The sequence below is a fragment of the Agelaius tricolor genome, unplaced genomic scaffold (genome assembly GCF_023055355.1).
Source record: "Agelaius tricolor isolate 1412-34295 unplaced genomic scaffold, bAgeTri1.0.p SCAF_47, whole genome shotgun sequence".
In the NCBI taxonomy this organism is placed as follows: Eukaryota; Metazoa; Chordata; class Aves; order Passeriformes; family Icteridae; genus Agelaius; species Agelaius tricolor.
Window position 1 is genome coordinate 498,968 of NW_027269307.1, and position 8,055 is coordinate 507,022.

Here is an 8,055-nt window from a genome sequence, read left to right on the forward strand (position 1 = left end):
CAGTTAAAGGATAGAGGAGGACTAAAAGAACTGAACTGAAATGGCACTGAAGTGTTGAAAAACTCGTTACCCATCCATTAGTGGAAAGGACCCTTTTGAGATTCCTGCCCAGCCTCTGGGACCTTAGAAAGACATTGTCCCAGAAGGACTGGCTGCCTGGGCTGGGTCCTGGCACACATCCCTTCTAGCTCCACCTTTTCTCAACATGAATTTTGTATACTTACTCCCTCTGGTCTGGGCTATGAAGTGGCACTTTATTCTGGTCCAAAAGATTCTCACAATCAACCAGCTTAATCAGTTCAATCCAAAGCATTTTTTAAAGAGAAATGAGGGCAAAAAAGCATTGCCTGGGTGCTGAGTGGTTTTTCTTGCTCTCATATCCAGTGAGAATTTGGGGTACCTGAATCTTACCCCAACTTGTGTTTGCAGGTACTCAAGTTTAAGTCACTACTTAATTTGTATTCCTTTAAATATTTGTTGGAGTTCAGTTTTGTACAGTTGTGCTGTACAAAACTGACTTAGAATATTTTCCCTCTGCCTGTTGTTTGTGCATTTATGGTGATCTTTCCCTGTATGTTTTATATGTTCTTTCAGGATATTTCTCTCCATGAACTCCACACTTTTCGAAGGATGAGTTCTGGCAATATGTGGAATTCTATTGATTCCTGAATACAATGTTTGCCTCTATTTTTTTCCCTGTAAAGCCAATATTTATAGCATGCTATATAGAAAATGAAACTCACACTACCCTCCTACTTCCTTTAATAATTTACCCCTGTATTGACAGCTATTCCTTTGGTATTGATCTTTATCAGGCTGTCTTTATTTACAGTGTAGCGAGTTCATACTAATAACATCAGTCCATAAAACAGTCAATAGAACAACCTAAACTGCATAAAACCACCTGATTAACACTTTTTACAACACTCTCTTCTGAAATAAAACCACTGTGCTAGATTTGGACATCTGGCCCCAATTCTTGGAGGGGTGATAACTTTTTTTTCTCTCTCATTGTAAATGCTGGCCATTTTTTCATCTACTTTTTCATGGGGGTATAGCTGCTGCTGCAAAGCACCACTTATTCATACCTGCAACTTGGCTGATGCTCACTTCCCTTTACTTCTAGCTGACATCTTCCATTAGGAGAGTTTTCAGCAATATATCTGTAAATGTTCTGGGCAAAGTCAAGGGAACACTGTCATCAATCAATATTTCAGAATTATATTTCATGGGGTTTATGGTATTTATCTGTTAATGTTTTGCTTTTCTATTTAATTGTTCATCTGCACGACTTTTCTGGCAATTCAAATTAATTATTCTTCATAGATTCTCAAGATGCATTACACTCTATCTATTTGTTGTACTACTGACCATGATTAATGACCTAACACAATCTGAATATCTCATTTTTAACAATCATGATAAATTGTAGCCTATCATGGCAACTTTATATGCTTCCCATGCAAGATCTAAGTGAAAAAAAAATTATGTCATAATTAGGAAGCGCAAGAATACTTTGCCAAAATAATGCTTGAATTTCCATGCTTTTGCTAAAAAGGTTTTAGAGCACATCATCCTATCTGTTGTGTTCTCTTCTTATGGGACTATAGGTCAGGAACTTTACCACAGTGCATCTCATATTGAAGGAGGGTCCGTTTGCAGAATTTTATTGCTGCCTTGAGAACTCAGGATAAAACAGCCTGTCAGATGGCAAGGTGACACTGGAAAACTCCTTATGTGGTCTCTAGCTGATATGGGATAGATCCCAGTCCCACTGCTCTTTGGTGGTACATTGCCCAGCACCCAGCACGTCCCAGCTAAAAACAAGCATCAGGTTCATCAGGCTGAAAGCTGGTGAAAAGCATAATTTCACTTTTTACCTCCTTTTTTTTTTTTTTACACAGAGGAAAGCTGTGGCCACGCGGGCTCCAGAGGGGCTGCAGCAGCTCCTCACAGTGTCCAATATGGGTGACTGAGATATCAAGTATCACCCCATCAGGTTGTATAGACTTGGCCTCTCTGAATGTCACATTTAGTGTGACACCTTTTCATGCTTAGTTTCTCCCTGCTCCCATGTCTTCCCTGGCCCTGCTGTCTTTCATCACTGTCTGGGTGACAGGGGAGGGTGAGACACAGAAGCATCAATCCCAGTCCCAAATCACCTGCAGCTACACTTGTGGTAAAGTGTATGTTTAGCAGATCCCTTGCAGTTTACCACTTGATTTTACTTTTAAACAACAGGAAAAAAAAAAACCTCCACAGTAATGGAATTGCTAATTCATATTTTAAATGATTTTTTAAAATTATTATTACTGTGACATTTATGGTTTCTCTTCTTGCATTTGTTAAATCCTTTCTGAGTTAGCATCTTGCACTTGGCAAAAAGTTGTTTTGGACTAATAAGTGTGTTTGTCATTAATATCAAATAACATCATGCACTGTAAGGAGAAGCATGATCAGCAGTCAGTAAAATTGAAATTAGGTAATTCTTTGGTTGTCTCCCTGTTCTTCTAATGTTCTTCTAAGACTTCCGATGTTTACATTTTTGTAATGGAGTTTCTCATGCACTTTTCATGTAAATAATGATTGTTTTGCATTCTTTTCTGGAGGAGGAGAGAATTGATGGACTGTTGGTTTGACCAGTGTGGTTAGAGAGGTGGCAATTTCATCCTCCAATGCATGGTCACTTTTGGAATTCTATAAATATTGAGGTCCAGAAATAAATGTACCATTTTTGCCTTGGACATCTCAGCGTGTCAGTGTCGTTCATTTCGTGTCGCATTGCGACATTTGGTTGTAAGCATATTCAATCAATTATCAGGGTTTTTATAATTTGGTTTTAAGTTTGTCAGTAGAAGTCATTGGACAGTAGTTCTTTAAGACTGGAGTCTTGCTGTTCCTACTCTTAACAGAGCTAAGGTAAGAAAAATCCTAATGTTCCTTCATAACTGAAGAGAGCTCTGTGAGTGTTGGTGGGAAGAATCTGGAGAGACAGAAGAGTTGGATCTCCTGTCACTGCCAAAACAGAGCTCTGTGAGTGTAAGCTCCTCTTGCTTTATCAGAGCCAGTATGCTTGTTTTTAAGAAGGATATGCCAGAAATTGCACAATTCCTCTAAAAAAGCACCTAATAAAAGTTAAGGTTGCAGTTGCATATTAGGTCTTATGGTTAGGGGTTAGGGGTTAGGATTGGCATTGGGTCCATACCTCACAGTGTTTTCTAAACTGATGCTTGAATTTATAGCTCGAATTTTAATTTAACTGACTGAATTTTATTTTGTTTCTTACTCTTTTAGAGACTCTCTTTCAGGTCTAGAAATATTTACAGATTTTTGGACCTTGAAATAAAATATGATATTCCTCAGAATTTAATTGCTGTTCAGATGAACTTTAAAATATCCAAGCAGAATATATGCAATGTCTGGAGGGATAAATGATTTCAGCTTTGAAAGAAGCACAAGAATGGATTACCTTTCAGGATTTTAAATGAAGCAACATGCAGCAGAAACATCTAATCAATGAGTTGTTTAATCAGCTGTAGAACTAGTTATGGGTTTCTGCTACAAACTTACATCATTATTAGTATTAATTTTTTTTTTCTTTTTTCTAGTAATGGAGGCTTTTGTGATTTTTTTCCTTGAAGAACACGTTTCTCCAGACAACAAACTGCTCTTTGGTTGGAAAAGGAAATCAGGAGTAGTGTATTTATATAATAAATAACTGATGAAGAAAAATTCTGTATGTTAAATTCTGAAAAATTTCTTCTCCTACTCCTTTATAATGCTCTCTCCATTCCCCAATTTACTGCTGCCCATAATTTGAAAAAAATATTTAGTTACTTTAATTTCACCTCTTTTTCCCTTTTATCGATGTTCTCTTTTTTAAAGGAGAATTGATTATTTTTTAATCTTACTGATAAAAATTTTACAGTTTTTCCTTTTTTCATGAGGATCAGCTGGGAAAACCCATGATTTACCTAGCATATGAAATCAAAATCACTGGTCCCCACAGAGATGGCAAAAACATTTTTTGAGCCACGTGGAAGCTTATGCAAAGGCCAAATTACTATAATAATGGCAGATTGAATAATCCAAATAACAGAAATGGGAAAATCATAGGCTTATTGAAAATGACGGAATTGAAAATATTATTTGCAAGATGATTTTGCTACAATCTGTAAAAAATGTGGTGCCTCTGGGAATTGCACTTGAAACATATTTTTTTTGCTTCTATCTGCATCAGGACTGCTGTTTCAGAGTTGTTAGTGACACTTTAATGTAAAAGCAGTTTTAAAATATCAGTCGAGATTCTGTGTCTATATTAAATGCAAAGGCGAAAAAACCAAAGCAAATTTGATATGATTAATGAACTAAACACTCTAATCTCCTGTCCCCTTTTCCTTTAGTGATTACTGTATCTAATAGCATAAGACCATTAAATTGAGCCTTCATGCTTTCTGACATTTTTTCAGAAGTACTCTGCACTTTAAATATTATGAACATGTTCATGTAAATGAAAATTGTGTGTCTTTATTAGAAGAACAATGCTAGAAGCAGAAGAATTTAAGCCCAGCCACAGTGACACTGAAGAGAATTCCTCATTCAGCTCTATCTGTCTCCTGATCTTTGGCCTTCTCTCCTCTTGACCTAAGCTGACTCTGAGAATCGAGGCTGTTTAGGGGAGTCTGTGTTGAGGGCATTCTGATGGATCTTTTGTGTCTTTGGCAAATAACACCAGAAATGCTATAAACCTCTTGACTCCAACAGGGAGAAAACAGTGGAAAATTAAATAAACTGTTTATCCACTATTTCTCTGTATGCCTGGTCAGAATCAGCTCTATCTTTGCAATGTAAAGGGTGTTTTTACAGAATTATTGTGTATTATGACTCAGTTGCATTTTCAAAATTGTGACCATCCTCTGTTAAGCATTTATCATAATAAGTGGTGTTCATAGAGCCAGATCAACTCTTTCAACAATTTTCAGATTTGAAGCTCCCTAATTTTGAGCAGTTTCTCGATAGCCTATGACCAGCAGAGAGTGAAAGAGAGAAGGAACTGTGTGGGATGAACAGCAGAGATGTTGGATTTGCCTTCACAACTTTGCAGATGTTTTGTGTTTCTATTTTGGAGTATACAAGGGCTGACAGCAAGAGTCTCAGGCCAATGCTTTCCTGAAAGCAGATGAAGGTGTTCTTGCAGGAACATATTGCAGATTTCACTGGAGACAGCGAGAAAAACTGGAAGGGAGAATGGCAAATAATTGTATCATAATTACATGCTGTTGAATTGAGCTGTCTCCAGCCAAACCAGACAGAAGATGGGCAGAAGGGGTGAAATTCAAAGAGATTTATGGAAAGTTATGTAGAGATTTAGTCTTTCAACATGCCTCTGAAAAGTTGCTAAAGCAGAAAACAATCCTACTTTTAAAAGAAATGATTGAAAGAGATTTGTTTTCTTTAGTTGTCTCCTGTCTATCTGCTTTTGAATAGTCTGTGTTTAAAAAGCCTGCATCAAACAATTTTCTTATTTCTTTCTGTGATTTGAAAAAACAACAATTTATAGAATTTTGGAACTTTTTGACATGTCTCTTTCCAAAAGATGTTCTACCTCCAAACTTCTTCTAGATCAGGATTCCACTGGAGTAAACTTTGAAGAATTTACAAACTACATTTGTAGTAATGCTAAAAATGATCAATTATTTATAAAATATCAATTATTTATAAAACTTTCCTTGACTGAAATCTTTCTTATCAAAAGAAATTATAAAAGTGATATTTTGCCTACAATACTACCATTAGCAGATTTTTTTTAAAAAATTGTGTGAATTAACTTATTGATTTGTGAACATTAAATAAGAAAAAGGTCTCTTCTCTTGGGATTTGTCATTCAGTCCTAAAGAGCAAATAATGAATTTGGACATATGATAGCCCAATAGTCCCAATATTTAATTAGGATGGCTAGGTGCTTAAAAGTTGCCCACACTGTTTTAATTCAAATGATTGGAACAAAGCGCTCATAGGATGCCTTGTATCTCTCAAAAATTAGATGTTAGAGGGAATTTAAACAGATTTTCTGCACAAGGGAGTGGATGGATCACATCACATTCAAATATTTGTGAATGAACAATGCTTGGCTAATTCCAGAAGAACAAAAATAAGTGAGTTTATTCATCTTTTCCCATTATAATCTCATTATGTGGAAGTGCTTTTATGTCTTTTAAATTTTTTTTGTTTGTTGTTTGTTTATTGCAGGAGGACTTCTAAGGTGTCTGCAAGTGGCTGTGTTGCTGTTAAATTTAATGGGCTCCAGCTGTGCAATGGCATTATCACTAAGAAAGGAAAAAATCACTAGAGGGAAAAGCCAGGAAAACACGGTGCTTTTTAAGGGTTATTTGCTTATTGGGAGGATGTATCATGGATAGGTATGTGTGGGGATTTTTAAACAGCACTGAAGGCATACTGAGTTGCATAGGCACGCAGTATAATTTTGGTAACCTGAGACACCAGAGTGACACAATTAAAAATCTGTGGTGGAGGGACTGCTCAAGCCTGAATGTCTTCTCACACATACTTTGCCTGTAAAGGAATTCAGAATCACGTTTTTCTATGCATTAGAAAACTTGTTTATAAGATATTTCTCAAACACAAAGCCTTCAGCCCCTATTCGTGGAGCTTCAAGAATTTTCCTCTTCCACCTTTGCTGCCACAACTGAATCTTATTTGCTTCCCTGTATGCACAGAGCTGCATCAGCTGCTGTGCTGCATCAGCACTGCTGGCTCCCCTGAGGGTCAAACCCCACCTTAGGTTGCTTCCTGTGCTGTCCTATCCCTCCATCTCTGAGATATTTTAGGAACAGTGAAGAATGCTTTGCTAACTGTTGTCACTATGTCCCCCTTTCCTGCTCCCTTCCCGTGTCTCCCATTGTCCAACAGTGTTTTGGTGAGGCAGATGGTTGAGGTGAATGCACCAACAGCAGCAGGTGGTCACCATGACTTGCTGGGCACAGATTTCTTGCTGAGGGGCTGCTGTCTGATGATGGCATGTGCCATGGATGAGGTATTTGTGAGATTCAGATGTATCTGTCATGCTCAAGTCCCTCTTTGCATCACACTTGTGTCCTCATTCTTACAAGTGCCACAAGGGTGAGTTGATTTGACCCAGCAGAGCAGGAAAGGTGCAGTTAAAACAGTGTGCATAGGAAAGGGCAAGTAAGACTTTAAATTCATGTTACAAAGAGATGTGCCTAACTTCACATACTGAAAATCTGATGGTTTACTGATTGCCAATCTTCTGAAAAAATCAGAGCCTTTTTGATAATGACCCAAAATGAAATTGGGCAATTTCCTATTGCCTTCGCTCTAAACATGATTCATTTCTTCTACCTTACTGATTGATCGTGCTCAAACTGAATTTGACCAAGAGAACAAGGCTTGTTTACAACTTGACTTGGAAATACACATGAAATATGTATGTTTGATGATATTTCTTTTTTTTCTTTTTTTAGATTTTTTTATTATTACATTCAGAGTGAGCAATCTAAAAATTTGAAGAGACATACAGAAAGCAAAGATCCTGCAGAGGGCTCTGCCTCTGGAAGCAGTTCCAACACTGGACAGAAAGTGAAATTACAAAATGGAATTGGGCAATTTGGCAGATCAGTAGTTTCTCCTGTAGGTGGGTAAGGCCAAATATATACCTCTGCTCCTCTGCTTGACTTTGAGTGTGGAGTTGGAGCCACGCAGCCTCAGGTGACATCCCCGTGTGGCTGGAATCAGGTGCTGTGCTCTGGCTGATACCCTTGTATCCACTGCATTTCCTCCTACCCCCTTTGTTCACAGTCTGTGTGTGTTCTGGATTAAAACCACTGCAGTGATGAGAATAGGATTAGTAATCACATTAAATTTACATTTAAGAATTGATTTTGCCTGGAATTATAAGTATCTAGTACATCAGCCAAGTTACCACAAATTTCATTTAAATGTTCCCCTTTGTGTGTAATGATGTGACTTTGAATTTACTTTTTAAGAAATACTCATCATGAATATAAAATGTTCATC

The 8,055-nt window shown here is 37.3% G+C and overlaps 1 long non-coding RNA gene across 1 annotated transcript in view; it reads left to right on the forward strand.

Annotated features, from left to right (window-relative positions):
* LOC139604220 (uncharacterized) overlaps positions 1-7,798 on the forward strand; it is a 93,808-nt gene extending 86,010 nt beyond the window's left edge. Inside the window, exons 10-11 of the long non-coding RNA XR_011683916.1 lie at positions 6,250-7,054; positions 7,525-7,798. This is a non-coding gene — a long non-coding RNA (uncharacterized lncRNA). The remainder of the gene's footprint in view (positions 1-6,249; positions 7,055-7,524) is intronic.
* The last annotated feature ends 257 nt before the right edge of the window (positions 7,799-8,055 follow it).